This window comes from Halichoerus grypus, chromosome 9 (genome assembly GCF_964656455.1).
Source record: "Halichoerus grypus chromosome 9, mHalGry1.hap1.1, whole genome shotgun sequence".
NCBI lineage: Eukaryota > Metazoa > Chordata > Mammalia > Carnivora > Phocidae > Halichoerus > Halichoerus grypus.
The window spans coordinates 75,275,118-75,302,757 of NC_135720.1; the positions used below are offsets into that span (position 1 = coordinate 75,275,118).

The following is a 27,640-nucleotide window of genomic DNA, read 5'->3' on the forward strand; positions in this document are numbered from 1 at the left end:
TATTAATAACATAAATCTTTAAAAATAATAATATACTTTAAAATACTACATTCATATGTTATCCTTACAATCTCTTTAAAATGTAGATGGCAAAAGAAAGGAGAAAACCCTAGCTTGATTACTATTTTAGATAGAAGTAACAAAACTGACTGAATTCTCTTCCCATTACAACTGAGTTATCTGAAGGAATCTGGTCAAATTTAAAGCATAAAGTGTGGCATCTAGATTCACCACTTAAAGCCTTTCCTGTTAGAAATCTCTAAAGACCAATTGAACCTTTGCTCCACTCTCATCAAAATCCAGTATAGACTCTATTAATATATTTTTTAAAAGATTTTATTTATTTATCTGAGAGAGAGAGCACATGAGGGGGGGGAGGGTCAGAGGGAGAAGCAGACTCCCTGCCAAGCAGGGAGCCCGATGCGGGACTCGATCCAGGGATTCCAGGATCATGACCTGAGCTGAAGGCAGTCGCTTAACCAACTGAGCCACCCAGGTGCCCCTAGACTCTATTAATATTTTTAATTGAATATCATTTTATCTCTAATCAAAAGGCTTTTTCTTCAAAATTAAAGAGGTTTCCAGCATCATCTGAATAGGTGAAAGCTTTAGTGGCTTCAGTTGTTGAGGGTTTACCAAGCATCACGCTATTCTCAACTTCCCAAATGTTCCATGTAATTCTCACAAGTAACCTGTGAGGTGAATATCATTCCTATTTCACATATGAGAAAGACCCTAGCAAACAGGAAATGGCAAAGCCAGGATTTTTTTTTTTTTTGCAAAGCCAGTATTTTTAACCCAAATTTCAAATCTTTTACTCTTTCCACAATAACAACTAGTAAGAGAGGAAGGAAGGAAGGAAGGAAGGAAGGAAGGAAGGAAGGAAGGAAGGAAGGAAGGAAGGAAGAAAAAATAGGAAAAAAGGAAGGAAAGAAACAAGGACTTCCAAGGAGCTCTGAAATCATGGCCCCTCTACTCTCCTTGAATTCTTGTAAGCCTGATCCAGCATTCATTACCCCCTCAACAGTCTTCCTATCTGCCCTTAGTCCAGTCATTAGAGAAGTCAAGCTGCATCCTACAGGGGAGTGTAGAAGATGTGGCTTTGGGCAGCCTGGTGGATTCTGTTCTGTGCATTGGGACATAATGTACATTTTCATAGAATATCTGGGATTTCTGAAAAGTTCTTTTTAAAAAACTTTTTTTAAGATTTTATTTATGGGCACCTGGGTGGCTCAGTTGGTTAAGTGACTGGCTTCAGCTCAGGTCATGATCCCAGAGTCCTGGGATCGAGTCCCACATCAGGCTCCTGGCTCAGCGGGGAGCCTGCTTCTCCCTCTGACCCTCTCCCCTCTCATGCTGTTTCTCTCTCTCTAATAAATAAATAAATAAAATCTTTAAAAAAAAAGTATTTATTTATTTGAGAGAAAGAGTGAGAGAGAGAGAGAGAACACATGAGCAGGGGGTGAGGGAGAAGCAGGCTCCCCACTGAGCAGGGAGCCCAACGTGGGGCTCGATCCCAGGACCCTGAGATTATGACCTAAGCTGAAGGCAGATGCTTAACCAACTGAGCCACCCAGGCACCCCTTTCTGAAAGGTTCTATCTCTGATGTCCTGGAAAATCTATTTCAAATAATCTCCTGAATTGCTTTACATATGGAAAATGGAGACTGGTATTTGCAAACAGAGACAAAGCACACAAACAGGCAAACCTCTCTGTGAAACACTTTAGTATCCTGCTACCTAGCTTATCCAAGTTAAACATCAAATATCAGTTAAAAACAAAAGGGTAAATAGTAAAGAATTATGTGTAAAAGGTCAAAACCTGAAAAGCCATCCCTGAAGTTAAAACTCTCCTTGCTAAATAGGCAAGAATGATTGGCATCTGGTGATAACAACTCAATTCACCCCATCTCTATCCTTGTTACATTCCTATGAGGTATAGATTTTTGTCATTTTGGGCACCCGAAGCTACTACTCCCTTAGTCCTAGGAAGGGGTAATGTTATCTCTGTTCTTTCAGAATCTAAGCCAGTCAGCCTCAGAGCCCATGGGAGGGATTCAGAAGTGGATGCCAGAAAGCTTAGGAATGCTGTGGAAGCTATTCTTGCAACTCATTTATAGTCATTTATTATGAGTTCACAAGTAAAGGCTTCTTTTGACACATTCAACACAGCTTCTGGAGGACAGACACATGCACAAAAAACCAAAAACTCATTCTGGCAGTTTTATTCATGTATTAATTCTCAGTAGCCTAATCTGACATGACATCCCACAGTTGAAGGGTTTTATAGCTCAGAAAACCCTGGATAACTGGCCAACTGGCTCCAGCCTTTTTCTCCTTATGTGACAGGAATGGATTTCTCCGAAGGACTTGGCCTCTGACTAGAGTGGGCAAGTCACAAGTCCCGGCTGAACTTGGTAACTTTTCAACCTGGCCACAACCTTGTCTTGGATTATCCTGTTACTTCTGTGAAAAAGCACCTCAGGCAAGTCCCAGTGGATCATGCACAGGAACAAGGTGAGCCGATGGGGCGCCTGGGTGGCTCAGATGGTTAAGCGTCTGCCTTCGGCTCAGGTCATGATCCCAGGGTCCTGGGATCGAGTCCCACATCGGGCTCCTGACTCAGCGGGGAGTCTGCTTCTTCCTCTCCCTCTGCCTCTCCCACTGCTCATGCTCTCTCTCTCTCTCTCTGTATCTCTGTGTCTCAAATGAATAAATAAAATCTTTAAAAAAAATAAATTAAAAAAAAAAAAGGAACAAGGTGAGCCGAGCCAAGGCACCAAAGCCTAAAAGGCTGCTCATTTTTAACTTTTCAAGAAATGGGCCTCTTTTATGAATGGAGCTCCTTTATGAATGGGCCTCCAGATTCAACACTGACCAGTGTAAGATACCTTTTTACTAAAAATGTCTTTCCCCACAAGGAAGGCTACCCGGGTGTCCCCTCATGCTTAGTTCAAAATTCCCCTCCTCAGAGTAGTTCCTGTTTGGGGTGAGGACAAATTTGAAGACTGCCTCTGCCTGATCAACTCTTAAAATCTATTTGTTAGATTTTAAGATCTACTTGTTAGAGGCAATGGAGAGAGTAACGCTATAGGCCAGTCCAGCTGGCTTTGTATCCTGGCCCTTCCACTTCTCAGCAGACAGCCGTGGGCAAGTTATTTAAAATTTTTTTGCGCCTGTTTCCTCATCTTCAAAATGTAGAATGATAGGAGTGCTCACCGTATAAGGTTACAGTCAGAGGGAAATAAGTTAATTCAGGTAAAGTGTATAGAACAGAACAAGTGCCAGAACCGATTAATGTTAGCTATTATTCTCATTTAGAAGTCTGAGAAGTTAGTACCCTTGCTAAAGTGGTAGTTGACTTTTTAGAATCAATCTGATCCTGAAGGAATGAAATGGGAAAAAGGTATAATAGGGCAATAAAAGGGGAATTTTGGTTTTGGGTGCTGTGGGGAATGGCCTGGAGATGTGAGCCATGGGGAAGGCTGTAATCGTGTCTTGAGGAGTAGGTTCTGACTTCCAGAAGCTAAGGCAGGAATGGCAGGGCTATACTACAAATCTTTGGTATCTAAGGAGCAATGATATTGGTGACTTTAAAACGTGAAGGCAATGTAGGTAAACAAAGTGAGACAGCTAACCATATTTACCTGAACTATAGTTTCTCCTAGGGTTAACTGTGGCAGAACAGGATTAAGTTAACTATAAATTTCCACTGAAGCAGAACCTGTTTTAGCGCTCACAATGAGCTCTCAGTAAAGGTATGTTCAGTGGATTAGTAAGTGATGAATAAACAGCCCGAAGTCCATGCTGAACTTATTTGCTCCATAAAGCTGACTTGACTAAATCCAGTGATAGTCTTTAGACAGAGCTTTGGGGATGCAGCCACTCCTATAGTTCTTTTCCCCCTTGCTGATTCAAGGTCTACCAAAAAAAAAAAAAGGTGGGGGGGGACAGCTTAAAAAAATGTTTAATATGGGGGCGCCTGGGTGGCTCAGTTGTTAAGGGTCTGCCTTGGGCTCAGGTCATGATCCCACGGTCCTGGGATCCAGCCCCGCATCAGGCTCCCTGCTCAGCGGGAAGCCTGCTTCTCCCTCTCCCACGCCCCCTGCTTGTGTTCCAATCTTTAAAAAAAAAAAGTTTAATATGGAAAAAATCACAACTGTGTCTTTATAGTTCCATTAAGGATGCTCCATACTTTTCTTGGGATCAACTAAAGGGATTCCTTAGTATATAAATAGATATTTTTACAAGTTTTCTTCAGCAAGTTCTCTTTGTTTAAAATATTTTTTTTCTGAACTAGATGGTAGTCAATTAGGAAAAAAATCATTAATGTTTTTATTAATGTGGATGGGGGAAATGATCCCAAACAAAGTTTTTCTAGATTGTTTACTGGGGTATATATTTAGATGATCCAAATTATCTTTTAATACTGCACTGCACATAATTTGGCACCCACCAAAAACAAGGTGCCAAAAGGAATGCTTTAGTAACAATTAGTCAATTACGACAACAGGAACTTAACAGAGAGGCTAGACATGAAAAACAGTAATGATAATTCCACCCCCCCAAAAAAACCCTGTGTGTGGCAAATAAATATGAATTTTAAAAATGGTGCCACAAAATAGTATATTTAAATTAAATATAAAGTTAGAATTGGTGAAACAGTATTCCTCCTTTTACAAAATAATTACCAATTGGCCTTTTTTTGAATCATACTTCCCAAGCATTAGATCAGGGATCAGCAAACTTTTTCTGTAAAAGACCAGACAGTGAATACTTGAGGCTTTGCAGGCTAAGAGGCCAAACTGAGTATAATAAGTAGGTACTTACATAACAAATAGAAAACAAATTTCCACAGTTTTTATTGATGAAATTTAAACTGTAATAATAATTGAGTACAATTTTTTGTAATACAAGTCTATTCATGAATGGATTTTTTTTTTTCAGTACATTTTACTTAACTGAAGTTCAACTCTAGTGTTCCCTATCATCCAACTGATTGCAAATGCTTTTTTGTAAAAACCATTGCTAGGTACTGGAACCATACAAAAACAGGCTGTTGGCTGGATTTTGTCTGCTGGCTATAGACTGCCGATCTTTAGGTTAGATTCTTTGAAGAAGACCAAGCAAAGCATTGTCCATAAAGAGAAAATAATAGTTAACCAGTAACAGCCCATGGTTACTGCTTTCCATGAGTTATTAGGTCCTGATACTGATATAGTATACTAGTGTTCAAACCAAATAATAGGAACTCCTTAACATAAACTTGGAAATTTTTAATAGTGACTGAGAATAATGTGAAAATGACAGTAAGTAACTTGATATAAAAGGAACCCAGCAAAGAGCAGTGTGAGTTAAAAACAGCACAGAAGGGGGAAGAAAAGGGCTTCTGAATGGGTAAGATAGAGGGGATTCCCTTTGTGTCACTGGTAAAGAGTATAGCCTGTTCCTTAGTGAGGAGTAGCTAGAAATTTAAATCAGATCATACCCAGAATTGTATATATTTGTGTTCAAATTTATTGTTAGTAAAATGAAAATAGTTTTCATTCTAGAATCTACAGTGGCTTCAGTTCTTACCTACAAATCCCTTCACCATCTTTATCAAGTCCTAAAAAACATCCTAAATATATATGTGGTATCTTGGCCAGTTGTATGCTGGTGCCCACTGGAGTCAAGATTCTGAGTTTCAAAGTTAGGAAAAAAAGATGAGCAGCTATGACCACACTCTCTCATCTTCATCTCCAACCAAATGCTCTATGAACATGACTTAAGTCTGTCTGTTATATAAGAATGTCTTAATTCGTCCATATCCAGGTTTTACTTCACATATAGGAATCCATTAAATAAAATTCTTTGGCCTGGGACAGTAATTCATTCATTTAAAAGCCTTTAATATTAATTTGAGAATTTAACTCCTTTTTTCTTATTTTTAATGTCCCTAAGTAAAAGCATTCTTTTCAAGGAAAGGACTCAGGTAAAGGACTCAGACTCTAGCTAGAGTCAAGCTACTGGGTTTGAATCTCAATGCTACCCTATGTGACCTGGGGCAAGTTACTTTTTTTTTTCTTAGTATCAGTTTGCTCAGCTGTAACATAGGAATAACAGTTCGTACTTCATTGGATTTTTGTGAGCATAAAGTAAGTTAATCCATATAAACTATTTAGTATTCTGCCTGGTAGATATTATATGCTCAGTAAATACCAGCTATTTGTATGATTAGTTATTATTCAATTTACCTATGATGCTTATTATAATGGTAGTATCATTTTTGACATCAAATGAATCGACAATTTACAAATTCACTGACAGATATTTTCTGTGCTAGGCATTACTGCAGGCACCAGATAGCATAAACAAAGTAGATAAATATCTATATAGTTTTGTAGGATTTTCATCCTGGTGGGAGGAGGGGAGAATATAGAATAAAAAACAAAATGTAATCAGATAAAATGTATCACTTTTCAGATGATGATAAATACTATGGAGAAAATTAACACAGGAGTAAGATAGGGACTGTTGAGGGAGGAGAAACTGCAATTCAACATAGGCTGGGTAATCGGAGAAGTCTTCCTGGATATGGTGCCTTTTCTCCTAAGGCACTGAGAGACCTTGGCTATATTGCCAAACTAGCAAATAAAAATGCAGGACAACCACTTAAATTCCATCAAACATCCTGCATTTTATCTGGCAACCATACCTGGAGACGAGGGATGAGTTTTCTTTTGGGATAAAGAGCAAATGAGTTTCAGTGATGATGTGAAAGAGAGAAGGTCCCAGAGCTCTGGGGCTCCATTTTCACTGCTGTAGAGGCTGAGAGTGGGCTATCTTATTCTGAGTACTTGAGGTTTTGAAATTTCTCTAGATTCCTTCCTGTGAGTGGGTGGGGAGTGGAACATGAAGAGCTCTATGGATTCCTTTTAACTCCTAATATTTGTTACTTAGGGTCACAGGAAGTAGACTGAAAATGATCTTAAATGTCAGGTAGTACAGTCCTCAGGAAACATACTCAGAATAGTTGAATGAGTTGCTCAATATTATGAAGATAGTACCTCTCTGAACCTGGATTATCGGTTTAGATGCTTGAAAGATCTGTGAGCTGCAAGAAAACATTCTTCATATATGATCATCTTTCCTTCCTTTTTTTCTTTTCTTCTGTGTTATTTTTCAGCCATGGCTCAGTATAGTACAGATTCTCTCAGAAGGATCATTTCAGCAGTGGGTAGTGGGTAGTTTCTACCATACACTGTAATTCTTCTTCCAATGAGTCAATGCTGTTCTCTTCTATGCAGTTAGGGGAAAGCTGGCTTCATCTCACTCAGTTCTGGGACTATGGTGACAGTATTGATTATTGCATGAAATTGAAAGATGGAGCCAGTTTACTGGAACATGAGGACAAGGGTTTTTGTCCATTTTTGAAAATTCAGTTTCTACAACAGTGCCTAGGTACACAGGTATCAGTAAATACGAAAATGAATAATAGATGAAAATTTTCAGTATTATGAGGCTTTCTTAAAGCCAAAAGTTTATTTTTGTTATATCACTTTGAAATAATGCTTATTTGTATGCTTCTGCCCCAAATAAGTGTGTTAGAAATGTTTTCTTGCAGATGCTGAAAAAAAAATGTATGTCATAGTGGTTCAGAGAATAGGCCTCCTCACCTCACATTTCATACTTCCTAGTCATGTGACTCTCAGTTCTCTCTTCTATAAAATAGGGCAATAATACTAATATCATTCTCGTGTCTCCTTTCTCATCAGATTGTGAAATATGTTGATATATAAAGTATTTAAATCAGTTCCTGTCACATAAAGGCACTGGAATGTTAGCCATTAATACTATAGTAACCTTATGTTATCCTTAATATGTCTTATATTATTCCCAATGCAATTCTTAGCACATTGTGATCCATAATGATTGCTGGATGACTAAATAACGTTTATACATTTGAAAAAATTCAAACTAATAGAGTTCTCTTGAAGATACTGCAAAAGAGTATAATGATTAAAAAATCACTACTTGACTAGTTTAATCATTTACACCTTAGAGAGAGAGAGAGTAAGCTGAGCAATTAAAAGGATAAATAAGCCTCTGTCATCAACCTCTGGAGCTGGAGAGCAAGCATATTTACATGGGAAGGAGGCAGTACCTTCCCCTTCTAATCATGGGCCATTGTCCACCTTGGAAAGTTCAGCGCCTTTGATGAGCTTTTGTTGTTAGGAATCCAAAGAAAATACCACTGAGAGAGAGGTGGAGGAGTAGCTTGCCAAGACGTGTGTTTGCACCATTTTCTCCTCCACCTGTACCTACACACAAAGTATTATCACAGAGGTAAGTGATTCCATCCTTCATCCACCACAATTTGGCTTTCTCTCCCCCATGCCAATGAATCCACTTTGGCCATATTTATGGATTTTTTTTCCTAATAGTCAAACCCAATGATTCCTTCTCAGCCCTTTCCCTGATTCTTTCAATCATTTCTGTCATGCTGTCTTTTCTGAAATGTACTATGTCCTTGGAATATGAAACACTCTCCCACCCCTACCCAACTGTCTCCTTCTCTAACTGCTCCTCTCTCCTCACTTACTTCCCTGTAGTGGCTCCTCTTTCTTTGCTTCCCTGCATAGGATTATGGTTCCTAGAGTCCTATATTTAGATCTCTTTCCTTCTCATAATTTCATTTTCCCCATATGTCTTACAGTATCATATATTAACCAGTGCAGTTAGCTGAATAATGGCCTCCAAAAACATCAGGTCCTAATTTCCGGAACCTGTAGATGTTACCTTATTTGGAAAAAGGATCTTTGTGGGAGTGATTAAGATAATGGTTTTGAGATGAGGAGATTATCCTAGATTATGCTGGATTATCCAGATGGGCCCTAAATGCCATCACTAGTGTCTTTGTTAGAAAGAGTAAGATGGAGATTTCTTACAGATAACAGAGAAAAAGATAATGTGAGATAGAGATTGGAATGATGAGGTCACAATACAAGAAATGTTGCAGCCATCAGAAGCCGGGAAAGGCAAGGGACAGATTCTCCCCTAGAGTCTCTGGAAGGAGCATGGCCTGCTGACACCATGACTGGCTCACTGGTACTGATTTTGGACTTGTGGCCTCCAGAACTGTGAGAGAATCAATTTCTGTTGTTTTAAAACCCAAGTTAAACAGCAGCCACAAGGAACTAATACAACTACAAAATCTAAAATTTATCTTTAATTACTATCCCTTTTTTGAGTGCCAGATACACAAAGCCAAATACCTGCTGGACACTCCACCAGACTTCCCATTTAATATTAGAACTACCTGTTATTGAGCACTTGCTTTAGAAATATTACCTCATTTAATAATCACTTTAATACTCACTACAACCCTATGAAATACTTAATATCCCCACTTCAGAATGAGGGAACTGAGACACAGAATATAAGTAGCTTGCTCTAGGTTATAAAGATATTAAGTGCTTACTAGTCATTTACCCAAAAGATAAAAATGTAGTGATCCAAAGGCACACCTACACCCCAATGTTTATAGCAGCAATGTCTACAATAACCAAACTATGGAAAGAACCCAGATGTCCATCGACAGATGAATGGATAAAGAAGATGTGGTATATATATACAATGAAATATTACTCAAACACCAAAAAAAAAAGAAAAAAAAAAGAAATCTTACCATTTGCAATGAGCTGGATGGAACTAGAGGGTATTATGCTAAGATTTTAGGAGGCAATAGGGGGCTGGGGTAACTGGGTGATGGGCATTAAGGAGGGCATGTGATGTAATGAGCACTGGGTATTATATACAACTGATGAATCACTGAACTCTACCTCTGAAACTAATAATACACTATGTGTTAATTAATTGAATTTAAAAAAATTAAATTAAATGTAAAAAAATGGATGTTAAATGCTAGAGCTGGGATTTGGGGCCTAGCGTGGTCTAGCTTCAGAGCCAATCACTGACAGTGCTTTGCTTCCTCAAATTACCTGATGTCTCAGGCTATTCAAAGCCTGGCCATGTCCAACCCAAGCAGCAGTGCCCAGGCCCTCTGAGGATAAATTACTTTAGTTGAATTCAAAGAACCTTACAGGGCCTCTACTGCCTGCTAGGTACTCAATGTCAGTTCTTTGCAGACATCACTAGGGGCAATTTGCTGTTCTTGTTCAATTATCAAACTCTCTGAGGCTAGAACACTTCCCAAATCTCATGCAATTTCAAAATTAAAGCATACGTCAGAAGGAAAACCTGAGCCAGATATGAATTCCTACTGCCTCCTAAAAGCTTCATGATTATTGACAAATTCTATTCACTGAGTACTATGGCCATCATGTTGCCATGGTCACGTTCGCTGTGTTGCTACTGTGTTCCTCTGGGGAAAACTGGAAGAGCTGAAACTAAAAGCATCCCTCTCAGCTTTTATAGAGCTTGATTTTTCATACTATGTTTGGCACATCTGGAGTCCCTGGACCCCTGGCTGTCTAACATTCCCCTCTTGATTCTTCCCTTATTATTATCATCGGAATTAATAGCTGCAATATCTTAGTCATCTACTCGGAGCCAAGTAGTATGTGCTATCCATTTAATCCTTTCTACAATTTTTCAAGGAAATTATTATTATTGCCATTTTATAGATGAGAAAACTGAGGCTTAGAGAGGCAAACTAATTTATCCAAGCTCACATAACTTGTTAGTGGCAGAGTTGAGTTAGGATTTAAATAATCAGGCAACTAAAATTGTTGAACCAGATAAAAAATTCTTAACACAATTTAAGTTGCTTCTTCAGGTTGCCTTAGCTGAAGGAGCAGACAGGAGAAAACCAGGTTCTTCATGGTTTGGGAAGAAGCCAACTCAAGTTCCTTCTCCATTCCCCAAGCAGCGAGATATTGTGATTTCTGCCTGTGAGACTGCTTCATGCTTGGGCACAATGGACTTTAGTAATAATAATGATATTATTTTTATTACATCTGTATAAGTCTTCATAAGTTACCAAGCACTTCAACACAAAAGAGCTCTTTCCATATGAGTGAAAGGGGAGGACCTCTCCTTCATCCTCAGAATTCTGTGTTGGGCTAATGCCTCTGGTGCAGAAATGGATTTTCTGTGAAGCTTAAAAAAGCTTTAAATTTTCAAGGGACTCTCATTTGCACAGGCATAGGCTTTTGTAAAATTTGAAAAAGTTAAACATTTTAACCACAATCAGTTAAGACTGCTATCTCTTCCCATATCAAATTCCTCTCCCCGTCCCTTCATATTGAGTGGTGTCCACAGGCTGGCTGTGGACATTCTGGGTATCTGGCTAATGGGAAATTGAATTGAAAATCATTTGGTTTGAGTTTAGTGAAATGGATTTATGTGGTTTGCATTCACTTCCAGGTGTAGCTAAGTTATTGCTTCCTGTACTCAATGCAGGAATACTTTCATACATACTCCCACTGCCCACTCACTTGAGGTCATGGAATGAAGACACAGGGTTAGAAGCTGTAATGCAATATGAGCCTATGCTACAATACCAGGACTCTGTGGATGATGGAGGAGAAAAGAGGCTTGAGATGTTCAGAGCCAGAAGCTGATTTGTGGAAAGTTTTCAAACCATCCTACATATAAAATTGTAAACAAAGGTTTTGGTTTTCTTTGATGCCATGTTAACTCACAAGTTCTCTCCTATCACGAAATACATAAGGGACCAATCAGAGTAGGCAACTGAAAAAAAAAAAAAAGTGGGGGGGGAACCACTATAGGGTGTGTCAGGAAGGTAATTAGCAAACATTGTTTTTATGGATTGTGTGATGTTTTGTGGTATTTATCATCTTTTTAAATACACTTTTTAAGTCTACTTTGTGGTGATTTCTTTTATTTTAGCTAAATATTCACCCTTGTACCTATTACTTCTTTGCATCCTTTCTACTAAAGAGGGCCCCTATAATTGTATAAGCTTTATACCTTTCAAATTTGCAATCTGCTTCTGCCACTACAGCATTTAAAAATGCACTAATTAGACCCTTCAGTGACTGGATGATGGTGGGAGGGAGACAGAAGAATCCAGACCTGTGGGCTGCCAGGGGAATGGTTTTGGAACTGAACTGGGACATGGGCTCTCTGGCTCTGGTATGAGCATTCAGGTCCCACATGCTGGCCTCCATGCCCGACTTGCACAATCTTTTTTTTTTTTCCCCCAGCAAGGCCAGTCTAATGCAGTCTAATGAACAAGCAGCTATCCTCACAGTAGAGCAGTGAAGCTTCCTCTAAGCCGATACATATCTTCTCCTCCTCCTATGGGCCCTACAATGTCAGAATTAGACACACATTCTTCCAGGTTTGGAGAGCTTTCCAGTCCTCAAGAATGAAATTATTAAAAGTAAACATTCTTAAAAATAATTTCATCATAAATCAGTATTAAATATCCCTTAGTCCTGAGGCTTAAGAGATATTAATGAAGATGAGGATGATGACCTAGTAATTTTTGAACATCTACTATGTATCAGGCCGTATGTTGTATACTATATCACACATGGTCTCAGTCCATCCTCCAAAAGAGGAAACTGATGCTCAGAAGAATCATATAGCTCTCGGCTGAACAAGATTTCACAGAGATTAGGGCACCAAAAGAGTTAAATGACAAATTAGGAGTCTAGGGCTTTAACAATTTCAGGCATTTCACAATCTTGCCTTGGGCTAGCCCTGCTCTTTACTGTTTTCCTCAACTCTAGTAAAATGCTGATTATTACTTCTCCTAATCACACAGAGCAGGGTAGAATTCACTCTATACTACGTGGGGTATAAAAAAGTAACCCCTGGGCAATGAAAGTATTTGGCCCAGCAAAAGTAACAAAATTGGGATTAAAAGCCAGATGACACCTGGATTTCAACAAAAACCAATTACCAAGGGGGAAAAGATTTTCGAGACGAGAACCAGACAGTTAAACATTAGCTTTCAATGGTTTGAAGTGTTTAGGTTTTGAAATGGTGTGGTTTGGAAGCTCTCCAGCAGAAAAACTATTTTCTTTTAAAAGGAGAGCTCTTTGCAATATTTTCTTTGCTGAAATAATGTGATCCTTAATGACGTCTTATATGACCCAAACTCTAAATGGACCTATTATTTTATTTGACCTCATTCTTACTAGGTTTTTACAGGTCAACAATGAACTATCAACAGCTTCCTGATAATTAATCCTACTTACCCAAAGAACTGTTAGCCTGTTAATCTTATCTATGCTAAGAGGAAGCTTTTATATGTACCGACTTCCTCAGTGAATAATAAAAACCAAAGTGAAATTCTGCAGAAAGGTTCAACCTTGTGAGGTTTGAGAATGAAGAAACAGATTGAAAATCATGATGCTACCCTGTCTTCAGCTCCTTACTTGCTGAAATTCTGTGGTTCATCTGGCACAGGAATGACTTTACAGTAGAGTCGGCAGCACAACTAGTTGAGTCAGGAGTGGCTCTCTGGGTGGCTTTATCAAAATGTATAGACATTTAGCCTGTGCAGAGTAGGTGCCTGGGTGGTCTGGTTTGAGAAGCAATGGGGAAAGGCATCTCAAGTACCAACTAAAGTAGCTCCCACTGGAAGCTAATTTTCTACAATTAGAGACTCATTTCTTTGACTCTGTAGATCTTTAAGAATTTCCTATTAAAATACAATTGAGGTCTTTAGTTGTCACCTACCACAAAGCAAGATAGGTGTCTGACAGAAGGAGGGGGGAAAGATGTATTTTTACAACTGAGGCAAAGGATCCCAGGAAGAAAGGTGATGAAATAGTAAACTGGCTTTCTTCAAATGGCAGAGGGAGTAGGAAGTAAATGCTGGTTTCATCTAGCAATTTGTAAATGGGTTGTTTGTACATATGGATCTTAACACACTCATAGATTGTGGGTGTGTACATATGTGTTTGTAAAATAAAAAGCATTATTAGATTCAGCCTTTCGTCAGCATAGTATAAAGTTCCCCAGGTAAGGGCGTGATTTATAATTAAAGGATTTCTGCATCTGCTAATTGCCCATGACAAGCACCCTTTCTTTCCAAGGCAAGTTTCTGAGTTTCAATGATTTAATATAAATCTATTTCTCATCAGGTTAAAGACTTATTCCAAATAGCAGTTTAAATCCAAGCTGCTCAAGTAGATATGGACAGTGATATTCATTAAGATAACCTTCTGTAAGAGAGGTCATTATATCCTATATTAGACAAAACATAAACATGATATTTTACCTAAGACACTATACATTTTTATTACTCACTGTGGTGGTAATGTAAGTTTTGAACAGTTAGTTGTATGGTGCTGACTTTAGTACATTAAACCAAGCAGAGATCAAACCATATTGTGAAAAAGTTCAGCAAAGTTAGAATTGTTACCTCAGAAGACCAAGGAACATTCTCTCTTAGAAGGAATGAAGACTGAATAGATATAGTTTACTATTTCCTCCCCTGCATACAGCTTTTTTATAAATTGTTAATTTGCCTATAATCTCTGCTACAGATATATCAATGACCCCAAAAAGTAACAGCCAGACAAAAGGTGAGAGAAAGAACTACTGGCAACCATCAGGTTACATTCCAATTCTTTTTATATGTATACTTTAAAACATTGCTGCTTATTTGTAATTTTCCTCTGTCTTCCCATATTAATGGTACAATCTTCTTATGTTTTTACTCTGCATAAGTTGTAAATAATTTTTTAAAGAATAATCAGGGTACAAAGATAGGAATGTAATACTTAAAATGAAATAAAATATATCACAGAACTCTGTCTCTTCTATCTTTATGTGCTTTCTAAGGTGACTTCTTCCATCTCCATGTATCTGAAGCTATCTTTATCTGATGAATCCCCTCTTTCTGCCTCCACTGTTACCACCATGGCTTCTCTGATCAGTACCCAGAGTGGTAAGTCCACTTTACAGTATATCTGTGTGGATATGCATAACAAACTTGAAGAAAATGTCATGAAATGATAGGATGGCCTCTGATATTTTCTATTGTACATCATTCTATTTCACTGATATTGCTGGTCAACACCACTAAAATCATTGTGTGACCCTAATGGGTTGTGACGAACAAGACTGAAAACAGTAGTCTAAGCCAGCTTCATCATTTGCCCAGATAGATGCAGTTGCCTATTAAGTGGTTTCTTTTTTTTCCACTTTTTCTCTTTGATTCCCTATTCCATACAGAGCAAGAAGGACCTCAAAAAATAAATTAGATCCTGGTACTTCCCTGCTCAAAGCCTGCAGTGACTTTACTGCTCTGGGTCTTCCTTCCTCCCACTTCACCATGGCCTTCATGATCTAGCCCTTTACTTTCTCTACAGACTAATCTTATGTCCTGTCTCCCTTCTTCAAAATGCCCTGGCCACATAGAACTTGTTTCCGTTCCTCTAGGACACCAGATTCTTGCCTCCTGGATACAAGCTGTTCCTTCTGCCAGGAACCTTCTTTTCCCAACATCTCATGGCTAGCTATTGCTTATCCTTCGGTTCTTTACAGGGAAGCCCTTCTTGACAACCCTAGTTGAAGTAAGTCATTCCTTATTATTATCTATTTTAGCCTACTGTTTGACTATTTATCATATCTGCAGAAATATTGAAAAAATATGGCAGCTAGAAAACTCTGACCAAGTAACAGGCAGGAGGGGGAGGTGGGAGGAAGGAAGACCCAGAACAGTAAATTGCACGGTTTTGGGGGAGGAGAATGAAGAAAAAGAAGGCTGTCATTACATGTAGGCCAACAAATTAAAGAGAGGCTGTCTGGTGACAGAGGCAAAGCAATCACTGCCTACAGAAAGGCAATGATCAGGTGCAAGGGTCAGAGGCTGCCAGTAGGGTCAGCTCCTATCAGTTGAGGGTTCTCTTTAAGATCTCTTCTTGGGATGCCTGGGTGGCTCAGTTAGTTAAGTGTCTGTCTTTGGCTCATGTCATGATCCCAGGGTCCTGGGATCGAGTCCCACACTGGGCTCCTTGCTCAGCAGGGAGCCTACTTTTCCCTTGGCTTGCTACTCCCCCTGCTTGTGCTCTCTCTCTCTCTGACATAATAAATAAAATCTTAAAAAAAAAAGGCTCTCTCTCTCTCCCTTTGCCCCTCACCACTATTCTCTCTCTAAAATAAATAAATAAATCTTTAAAAAAAATAAGATCTCTTCTTGACTCAGAACTTAGAGTTTTATGTGGTGTTTTAATAAGGAAGATATTTCCATCCTTGAACCTTAACTTCTCTAACTTTGGAGATCCTTCCTGTATGGAGATCATGAATAACTTGCCAGTTTTGTACTCTAACTATTAACTTGCCAGTTTGCCAGGGTAGTACTATTGAAGGGGCATTGTAACCCTCTTTGTCCTAGGGACTAAAAGTCCCTATTTCTATTCCAACAGTTCCAGCTCTACAAGCAGATATTTGTAAATGGTGTTCTCCTTCACCAGCAGCCACCTGGGAGGATGGGGATGCAGGATATACCTGCTTTTGAGTTCAGGCGGTACTTGGAATCAGCTAAATTTGCCTGAGCCTCAAAGTGGATGCCCTGAAAGAGGATTCCCTAAAGCTGACACTGGGAGTATCATTTGAACCCCCAGGGGCCTGACGCCTAGGAGAAGTACCACCTGATTTCTGGACCTTCCCTCTGCCACCGCTGGCTTCCATTTCTAAGCATTAGGCTCCACTCCAGATCTTGCAGAAGAGTTAGCTTTCAAAGCACCAGGTATGCCCTAAGATATATTTATATGTATTTTCTCATTTAATATTGCCCAGCCTGCTCTCCCAACCTGGCCCTATAACAATCTTGTGTCTATTCCTTTTTACCTCAGCACTAGGGGACCATTTCCCCAAAGCTATCACATGAATGTACATGTTCTGTGGGTGTTATGAAACATGTCTTTCTAATCCCCTGTAATTCCTCAACAAAGATTTGTGATAATATTTTACTCACCTCCACTAACCATCCTAGGCTCAACCTTGAAGAGAGTTTACTATGGCCACATCAAATGAAGCATGGGCTGCTTTTAGAGAGACTAATTGTAAGTTCTCATAGAAAGATTCCATGTCAAGAACTAGGGAAAAAATATCCATCCCCAGGGTTCTTGCATCCAACCCTCAATCACATGATTTAATCACTTCATCTTAGAATAATATACTCAGCTGTTTCCATATCAGCCATTGACTTTCCCAAGGAATAAATAAGGAAGATGTGGCATTAACTAAGGAAACCTTGCCATAAGGTTAAAGGAACATGGACAGCTGATCTCCAGCGCTTCTGGACCTTCGGAACAAATCCAGTTTCTTCCTGGGTAGTTTCTTTGAATTACAATTTATTAAAAACAAAATGAACTGGCTATTTTGGGGCTAGGAGTTATTACCTAAATCCTGATTGAAAATAGTTTGTGAAGTTCTGTAAGAACAGCCTATTCTTTTCTTTCCTTTCTTTCTTTCTTTCTTTCTTTCTTTCTTTCTTTCTTTCCTTGTTCTTGTTTAAAGTAATATTCCTGAACAATGTAATAGATAAGAACTATAGGAAACCGCTGGGAGTTCAACAGCATTTATGGGATTGTGAGGATGATCCACTGACAGTGAGAACAATAACAAGAAAACAGAATTCGGGTGCCTGGGTGGCTCAGTCATTAAGCGTCAGCCTTCAGCTCAGGTCATGGTCCCAGGGTCCTGGGATCAAGCCCCGCATCGGGCTCCCTGCTAGGCGGGAAGCCTGCTTCTCCCTCTCCCACTCCCCCTGCTTATGTTCCCTCTCTCGCTGTGTCTCTCTCTGTCAAATAAATAAATAAAATCTTAAAAAAAAAAAAAAAAGAAAACAGAATTCAACTGGCAAGAAACAGCAGATCCCTGCCTGCAGGGGATGACCAAGTCAGAAATAGGACTGTTTCATGTGTTTGGATAATGTAATCTAACACAGATGCTGGACCAACTTATGCTATAATGATATTATATTTGAAATGTTCTACTTAATTGTAATCAAAGTCCAATTTCCTAGTGCAATTAAATATAGTAAAATATATTGTAGGTATTTATTAGCCAAAATTAATTTAGAAAAAAAAAACAAAAAAACAAAGTGGCATCAGCCCCAAATGAAAGCAAGCTGGACTGAAGCCAAAGATGAAAGAAACCATACAGATAGATAAGAAGTCATGGCAAGAGACTTAAAACTGTTTAAGACTATAATGTTCTTCAGTGAGACATCACATTTGTCCACGGACTTTGGGAGAATAACTTATATTTCAATTTTATAAAACCGATTATTTATACTCAGTGCTTTCCACTAAGTGTGCAAAAGTCTTCAATTTTAAATGGGAGAGTATGGTGATATATCTGTGGGCTTGTGAATATTGAATTAAATCCCCTGTATTTCATTTCTGTTATAACTTAACAATTACCAATATGAAATGTCACTGTCAGAGAGAAATAAACTAAAGGAGGACTCTGAATCCTCTACAGTAGATGTATGACCACCATACATCTTAGATTTCTGAAGAACTAAACAGATTTAAAATATACAGTCTCTTTGTTCTCATAAGCATATTAGTATTTTTGATTTGGGACACATAGTCATAATGCTTAAATGTTCTAAGAATAAGAACATAAGTTTTAATCAAAACATTCATTAGTGTAGAATTTAAGGGGGCACCTGGCTGACTCAGTCAATAGAACATGTGACTCTTAGTCTCAAGTTCATGAATTCAAGCCCCACACTGGGAATGGAGCCTACTTAAAAAAAAAAAAAAAGGAATTTGAGTAAGTAGTAACATAACATCCTCATAGAAGTAAATGGTATATTTTTAATTTTGTATCACATGTATGAAGGCACAATTTGAAATCTAAAAAACAGAATAGTGGTGGAAGCTTCTGAAGGATTCCCAGAAGTGTTGAAAAATAAAAGTGAGAAAAGTTAAGTCCCAAATAAAATCCCATTAATCATATGTAGCTGGGGCTTCAAAAAAATGAGTCATCAAATGACCATAAAATTGGAAACTTAGTTTCATAATAACATTGAGGATATTTATTAAAACTTTAAAGTTGACCATATTTCAACTGAAAACATCCTCTTAAATAAGGAATTTTTACTACAGACACACAGAACATATTAAGCTATTTAATCTAGATTATTTGCCAGTTGATTTTCAGGTGTCAGTGATCAAATTAAGGATTTACAAAAGGTAGCTTAATAGTGGCTGATAACACTAGTCTGATTCAATAGCCATGCATCTGTATTAATGAGTGGGAAATGAGAAAGGATGAGTAAAAGAACAAATATCTGGGGGAAAATTTAGGGGAGATATAAATACATGTGTACACACATACCCTCACCTCCCAGCACAGCTAGGTTCAAACACTCCCCCTCCCCCACCCCTTTTAACTCAGAGATATGGGGGTGGGTGGTGCACTACATCAGGAAGGTTGCTAAAGGCTTGGGCTACCCATGTTTGAGTGCAGCGTAAAGTGCAGTTTGTAAAGCCTCTGGTTAATTTGATCAATACAGGCATTCAAAATCGATAATGCAAGTTCCAGAGTAAATGTTTTGATCAAATTGGTCTTTAATTAAATTTAGAAGACAACTGAAATTTCCATTTTGCCCTATTTAAAAACAAAAACTTTAACCAGACATCTGGCTGTTTAATATCACATAGATAAAACATCTAAATAATTAGCTTGTTTTTCAATTTTTTAGTCCAAATGTTTGCTATCTTTAGACAGAAAGCAGATTAAGAATTAGTCATGATAACTCAATTTCTTTGATTTATGAAAAAAATGTGACTCTAAATAATGACCTATCCAATATGCAAAGGGTAATTACTTTGGTGTCAGAAATATTTTAAAGTCATCTGTTCATGTGGTCTAGAGTTGTAACATACAAAATAGAACAGATGGCATATACTACATAAACGTAATATTTTAACAAATTTTAAAGTAAAACAGAAGTTATTCCTAATGTTATCTTCTTATGATTATTGATTTTATTTTTCAAATAATAAATTTAAAATATGGATATACTACTATGAGTATGAAATGGACTCACCTTGCAGGTATTTCCAGTGCTCGGCAGTGTATAAAACACCTGTGTCACTTCTGAGTATGCTGACCTCCTCAACGAGTCCTGTAACCCACAGAAGGACATTGATGTGTTCAAAGACATGTAAGGAGAAGAGTGGAAGACAACCAGACAAGTCACAAGTGCTTGCATGAAGCATTTATTTTTTAACACACAGCACAGCCATACATTCTTGGTCAGTGTGAGGAAGCTGAGCTACCATTCATACAGAACTCATGTTAAATAGATGCGAGTGGGAAGTGATGGCTAAATTAATGCCAGTGAAGGGCGCCTGGGTGGTTCAATTGGTTAAGGGACTGCCTTCGGCTCAGGTCATGATCCCAGGGTCCTGGGATCGAGTCCCACATCTGGCTCCCGGCTCAGCGGGGAGCCTGCTTCTCCCTCTGACCCTCTCCCCTCTCATGCTGTTTCTCTCTCGCTCGCTTTCTAATAAATAAATAAATAAAATCTTAAAAAATAATTAATTAATTAATGCCAGTGAAGAAAAAATAAATGTTTTCAGAATTTTAATGGAAACCAGAGATGGTATGGGGGCAAAGACTCTCAGCCACAATATATGTATTTTTTCTCTTTTAATATTCTATCCTGGCTTTCTGCCAAGAAAAATTAAGAATGTCATTTGCTTTATGCTAAACATTCACTTCATTGAGTAATTACAAATTTCAAAACCTGGATGGCAGTTTTTCTATCGCCCTTTAGAGATATCTTACTTATCTAAACTGTGGCTACTTAATCATGTGTTAGTCCAAACTCCATTTTAATCCCTAGCACCCCTGCTGGAGTTGTGGCTTATTAGAAACCAATCTTCTTGAGTCAGAAGCTCCCATGTTTCAAATATCAATAACTTTGATAGCTCTTTTTCTACCCTACACCTTCTCAAGAATGCCCAATTCATAGCATCCTGAAGCTTTTCTTTTTATTAGGAAATTAAACCTGCATCTCTTTTGTCCCACATTGCTAGAATAAGGTCAGGTATCTTGGTGTCTGTCCCCCCACTCCTGCAGAAACTCTGTGGCTAGTTTCACTCATATTTTACTTAAGGAACCCAGGATTTTCAACTCAGAGTTCTATTCCCAGAGTCCAGTTTGTACAATTTTTTAAAAAACTGTCTTTTAAAAATGTTCATCATTCTAGTAGCTTTAAAAATACATTTTTGGGGGTGCCTGGGTGGCTCAGTCAGTTAAGCATCTGCCTTCTGCTCAGGTCATAATCCCAGGATCCTGGGATTGAGCCCCTGGCATTAGGCTCCCTGCTCAGCGGGGAGTCTGCTTTTCCCCCTCTGCCCCCCCGCTACTTATAGCTCTTTCTCTCTCTCTCTCAAATAAATAAGATCTTAAAAAAAAAAAGAAAACATTTTTGTTTAAGTATTATTTGTTGTGTTCAGTTTCTCATACTTTCAAAGACAATGTGTATTTTGGTTAGTAATTTCTCCTAAACATCAAGATAACACTAATTATATTATTTAAGTTGTAATTTCCTTCTTTGGCAGCAGAAAATTTTGAAGTAAGGGATGAAGTTAGTACAAAAGGACATTAGAAACATAGTGATGACAGAAATGTCATAAAAAAAAGTTCCCTCAAATGAGGTATTATTCAATCAATGTATGGTTTACCAATATGAGTAAATATACCTTCTAAAGCTGCTACAAACTCATATGGTAGTTATAGAATTTCTGATTTTGGCATATCAAAATTGTGCTAGCAAAATGGGTATCTACTATTTTTAAATATCTCTAAAATTTCAAAGCTCATATAAAGGAAATCAGCTATCAGTGGAAGGAAAGAAATTAACAATCACGGGGCACCTGGGTGGCTCAGTCATTAAGCGTCTGCCTTCGGCTCGGGTCATGATCCCAGGGTCCTGGGATCAAGCCCCGCATCGGGCTCCCTGCTCAGCGGGAAGCCTGCTTCTCCCTCTCCCACTCCCCCTGCTTGTGTTCCCTCTCTCGCTGTGTCTCTGTCTGTCAAATAAATAAATAAAACCTTTAAAAAAAAAAAAGAAATTAACAATCAACTGTCAGATATATCAACATAGGTACAAGAATTGGCTGAAAAAAAATCAGAATGAGCTGGCTATACTTATAAAAGATGGTCTTTTTTTCTTTTTCCCCGACAAGGTACATGAATATTTTTGACCAAATTCCTTTTAGAAAAGAGAGATAATTTATTATATTTCCCCCTTGGACCCTTCTCAAAGCTTTACAGGTACCACAAGTAAACATCAACATTTTTTTCAGAGAAGTTAAACATTCTTCTAGTACAAACTTAAAGAAGGAAATACTCACAATACAAATATTACTTTAGGGAAAATGAGTTTATTTATTCATATTTGGTAGTTTTTGAAAATATATGTGTATTTCTAGTTTACATTTTGCCAAACGAATGCAACTTCTGAATGTCTCTTTTGTTTGGAGTAAGGAAAATGTCTGGTCCGTGGACTTACAACACTGAATGAAACGGCAAGCATTTCACCAAGATGTCAAAACAGGAAGAACTTATGGCATAATCAGCACTGATATTAGCACAAGAAAATACTGGCTAATATTTCTAATGAAAAACTATTAAAGGACAATCTATATTAATTGTGATTTTAGGAGTGATGATGTACATCTGCTTACCATAATTGTTGCTTGCATACTGAATTTCCTAAGCTCAATGATCTATGACAGTGAATAAAATTTTTATGAGGTCATAGACTTCAAATAAATATTCTTAAAAATAACACCTTAGGAAATTACATTTACAAGATGTTTAACAGTAGTGATGCTTTTATAAGACATTCACAAGTGTGAATGTAGTCTATAGAAGTGACCCTCTGTGTAGCTAGAGGATGCCTTCAAACTGAACTATTTGTTACTGATCATTTAAATCCATTCACACAGATGTAAGATTAAACAGTGTAGCCAAGAGAGACGTGCTGGCCCATGATTAACAGTAACTGAGTTTAACTTTAACTTTTCCATAACTAGCTATATAAACTTGGGGAAAATCACCTGGCCTTTCTTCTTCTCCAAAATTAGGACTGCACATTGATCAGAATAATTTTGAAGATAAAATTAAATGTTATACTATAAAAAGGGTTAAAAAGTTTAAAACTACAAAAGTTAACCTGTTGCTTGCTAACAAGTATGCAAGTAATAAAAAGTTGGACTGTTATTCCCAAACTAATGTACAAGTTGTATGGCTTAGGATATTTCTGGCCTTCGATAGGCCCTGAATAAAAAAACATTTATTTCCCTGAAGAAGCATGGGGAAAGTCATTCACAGCACCATTTCCCTGTGAAAACAGGTAATTTAGGTTCCCAAGTGAGTTTTAATTTTGACACGAAGCACTTTGATTAGCTGCTGCTCTAACACTAACCAGACAGCAGGGATATCTCCAGTTTATCCTGCAATGTAGACAGCTGCATGTGCATGCTTGGAAAAGGATGGCTGTCTGTCCCTCAGTGACTTCAGGAATCACTGGGCTCTGCCCTAAGGCAGTGTATCACAAAGGGGTGAGGGTGGTGGCTCAAATTCTTCACATTGCCACTGTTCTGCCTGGGTTACAAGGTGCTTCCACAGGGTCATGCCACCTTTTATGGAAGGATCAAAGAGCAGAAGCAGTGGAAGGTAGAAAAGCCAATGGAGAGAGCAGAGAGGGCTGGTGTGGAAATATCAAGAACAAAACAAGAATATGGGGAGAGACTGGCTAGACTGTTGGGGAACAGAGAAGTAGTAGTCTTAACAGTAGTTTTCCGGGCTTTTCTCTCTCTCCTTCTGGGTATGAGCTTGGAGGAATCATTTCGTATTTGTTTGCTTCCTATCTTCTAAAACTATTTTTGAGAAGATAGGAAGCAGACAAGGCAAAATGGGAAAGGTATTATCACTGCTACATGAACCTGGGGCAGACTCCACACCTCACACTGTGTTTCACTGCGGACAGTGTTACTTGTAAGTGTTGTAAGGCTGCCAGCTTGCTTGGTCTCCACTGCCATAGAGGCAGGTCACTTGTGATTGGGGAAGACACTCTCATCAGTTCAGTTAGGCCACTGTGCATTCTGGCCTTCAACAGTTGTTTCAGGATAAAACATCTTGGTCCTCAATGTTGTGTCCAATATGAATGTCCAGTACTTGGAAAGAAAGAAGGAGCAGAGTGCAGTTCCTGTTCAGTTTTAAGTCTAAAAGGTAAATGAGTAGACAGGGAGAAGGCAGACTCACAGAACTAGGAGAAGTACACATGTGGGTCTGAAGCAAGGCTCTGCCACTTCTCCCAGTTATTTAACCTTCCTTTCCTGGAAAACAGGCATGCAATATGTAAAGCTTTGAGATTTGCAGAAACTTTAAAAGAAAATAATGTATATAAAATACTGAGCACACTACCTGGCACATTTTAACAAACTAAATAATGATAACAATTATTAAAACCAAAATGGATTTTTTTCTTTTTATTTCTTGTTTTCACTAGATTGATCATTACTGTAACCTTTAAATCAAGATCAACTAATTATAAGTGTTTTTTTCCTCGAAAGTATATGTAAAATTTTAAGAATTTCAGGTAGAGGGGCACCTGGGTGGCTCAGGTGTTAAGTGTCTGCCTCCAACTCAAGTCATGGTCCCAGGGTCCTGGGATCAAGCCCCACATCGGGCTCCCTGCTCGGCGGGAAGCCTGCTTCTCCCTCTCCCATTCCCCCTGCTTGTGTTCCCTCTCTCGATGTGTCTCTCTCTGTCAAATAAATAAAAAATCTTAAAAAAAAAAAAAAAAAGAATTTCAGGTACTCAGCATCATATTGCCATGGATATTTTTTTTCCTTTTGTTTTAAAGATGTATTTATTTGTTTGAGAGAGGAGGGGGGAAGACAGGCAGAGGAAGAGAGAGACAATCCTCAAGCAGACTCCCCACCGAGCACAGAGCCCAACATGGGGCTCTCTCCAGGACCCTGAGATCATGACCTGAGCCGAAATCAAGAGTCAGCCACTTAACTGACTGCGCCACGCAAGTATTCCTTCTTTTTCCTTTTAAATGGAGAAAACTAAATTATATACCAAATAGGTTCAGAAGCTGAAGACTGGGGGAAAAAAGCAACTCTGAACCTAAATTTAAACTAAGGGTAACTGTGTTGATAGATACCTAGGCTGTGAATATGTTAAGAAAGTATAGATTTTTCTCATTTGTTAATTATTTTGGCTCTCTAGAAAAAAAGTAAATGCTTGCAATTACAAAATTTACAATTTCATGGAAGGATGAACATTTTTCCCCCAGAATGTAAATCTTATCTCAGTTTGAAGACAGGGAGAAGAGAAACAAAGAACAACAGATGCTTTCATTCAACAGTACAGATCAAGTGGCCACTATGAATCAGGCACATATGAATCCAGTCAAAGCATCACCAAGGTACTGCCAAAAGCAAGATATCCCAGATGTCCTAGTGCAAGGGGTAGCAGGGTCTGGATTATGGAGATATGGAAGGTTGCTGTGATGGGGGGAATCCAGTTGGGAAGTGGGAAATGCTTTTATAAAGGTTTAAGGAAGTGTCAGCCAAAAAGCCCTGGCATTTTAAGAGGACGGGTCTTGCTCACTGCCACTAGAATTCATCTTTTTCCCAGAGCAGGATCTCATGCATAGCAGGCCTTCCATGTCTGGCCTCATGCTCTACTTCTGCCTCTCAGCGATGACCTCTACTTTTGGGAGAGGCCATGGGAGCAGCCAGGCAGAAGGGAAGAGCTGGGCAGAGAATAGCAGCCTCCACTTGGGAGAGGGTTCCCACCTATAGAACTGGGCTGCAGTGTCTGTTTTCAATGCAGTGCAAAGTGTGGCTGGGACTTTGTGTCAGAATTACATGGGCAACTTGGTAAAATGCAGATTCCCTTAGCCCCACAGAACAAAATCCTGGACATGCATGAAGTACAGGTGCTCACAGCTCTGAAACTTTTTTCCCCCCTTCACTTTTTAGAGGAAGGGTTAAAATAAAGTACAAAACAATCGCAGCAGAGCTAAACCCTTGCTTTTTTTCTGGTGCAGTGTACTTAATACATGATCTACCCCTTTGGCCTCCTTTTTAGAAAGGGCAGAATTCACATCGGCCTCTGCAAGAAACATTTTTAACAGGTCTTTTTTTCTTTTAAATATTTTTGCCATTTATACTTGTCTTGCCTTCCAATGAGAGGATACTTGTAAACTACAGATAATCCCATTCCTGAAAATGATGGCTAAACAGCAGTCAAATGGGTTGGGTTCAAGGTCTGGCCCCATCTCTCTCTCTCTTTTTTTTTTTTTTTTAAAGATTTTATTTATTTATTTGACAGAGAGAGAGACAGGGAGAGAGGGAACACAAGCAGGGGGAGTGGGAGAGGGAGAAGCAGGCTCCCCGCCGAGCAGGGAGCCCGATGCGGGGCTCGATCCCAGGACGCTGGGATCATGACCTGAGCGGAAGGCAGACGCTTAACGACTGAGCCACTCAGGCGCCCGTGGCCCCATCTCTTATTAGCCATGAAACTTGGGCAAGTCTCTTTACCTCTCAGTTTCTCTGTTTCCAAATTCCTCTGACATTAGAATACCTTCTTTTCAAATTGAAGATTAAATGACGTTTTAGGTGTAAAGCCCTGGGAGAGCCCAGAGGTGCTCAACAAGTTCCTGGAACCCCCACAAATCTTATCCAAATGCACTACCACCAATCTCATTCCTTATCATGGCAGTTTATAACCTGTAATTCTAATTCTCTCTTCCCTTTGTTGATAATGCCTGTCTCCTTCTTAATCAACTATGGAAGTAAAACCCAGTTTTTAAGATTCAATCGAAATGACATCTCTCTTCCGGGCTTGTCTCCCAGTTCCCCTGATCCATTAGCCCCACCGTTCGTGTCAGAACCTACTTCTCTCATAATAAAGGTAAGGCTGAACCATAATTATGTACTTGCCTGTTATGCCCACTTAGATGGTGTGAAATGTAGTCATTCTTATATCCTCAGCACTTAGCTTGGTGCCTGGCACGTAAGAGGTGGTCAAACCATAAATATACACATATGTAATTTTTCTGAATGCCTGGACATAATGGTAGATTCAGGTTGGACAGGAAGGAATACACGTGCTTTTGGGGGCTGGGGGATGGGCCTGTGAGAACTGTGTGGTCGTCCTAGCGTCACCCCCACCCCCACCAGTGCTAGGCCCGGCACTAAAGGATAATGGCTTCCGTCTAAGGTCCAGTCAGTTTCTTCGCTTTGGGACATGGTTCCGCAGGACACCGGCAGGGGGCGGCGTTGCCACGCAGCTGGATGCTCCACGGGTAACCGTCCTCTCCCCGCCCCCTACTTGCGCGCCCACTCCTCCCCCCCACCTCCACCCCCGGCTCCCCGGAAGGCGCGCAGCTTTGGTAACTAGGATGGGGCTCCCTCAGTTCCCGCGGGGCGGACTGTTCTTCCTCCCAGGCTGCGCGGCTCGGGTTGTGCAGGGCCCTGGGAGAGTGTCTCCAGCTTTTCCGGCGGGCGTGCTCCCCTTTGCCCCACCTCAGGGGAGTTACTCTGAGATAGTCTGGAGAGAGCAATGTGCGGCCGGAATAGATGGTCGGAAGAAAGAGGGGCGCTTTCCAGCAAACACGGTGGTGCGAGCAGGAGCGTGTGTAGGGGTAACCATT

At 39.3% G+C, this 27,640-nt stretch overlaps 1 long non-coding RNA gene across 4 annotated transcripts in view; it reads right to left on the reverse strand.

The window, feature by feature from the left end:
• Positions 1-27,640, reverse strand: part of LOC144379067 (uncharacterized) — a 269,707-nt gene that overhangs the window by 241,721 nt on the left and 346 nt on the right. For all 4 annotated transcript variants that reach the window (XR_013441196.1, XR_013441197.1, XR_013441195.1 and 1 more), the window contains exon 2: positions 20,000-20,077. This is a non-coding gene — a long non-coding RNA (uncharacterized LOC144379067). The remainder of the gene's footprint in view (positions 1-19,999; positions 20,078-27,640) is intronic.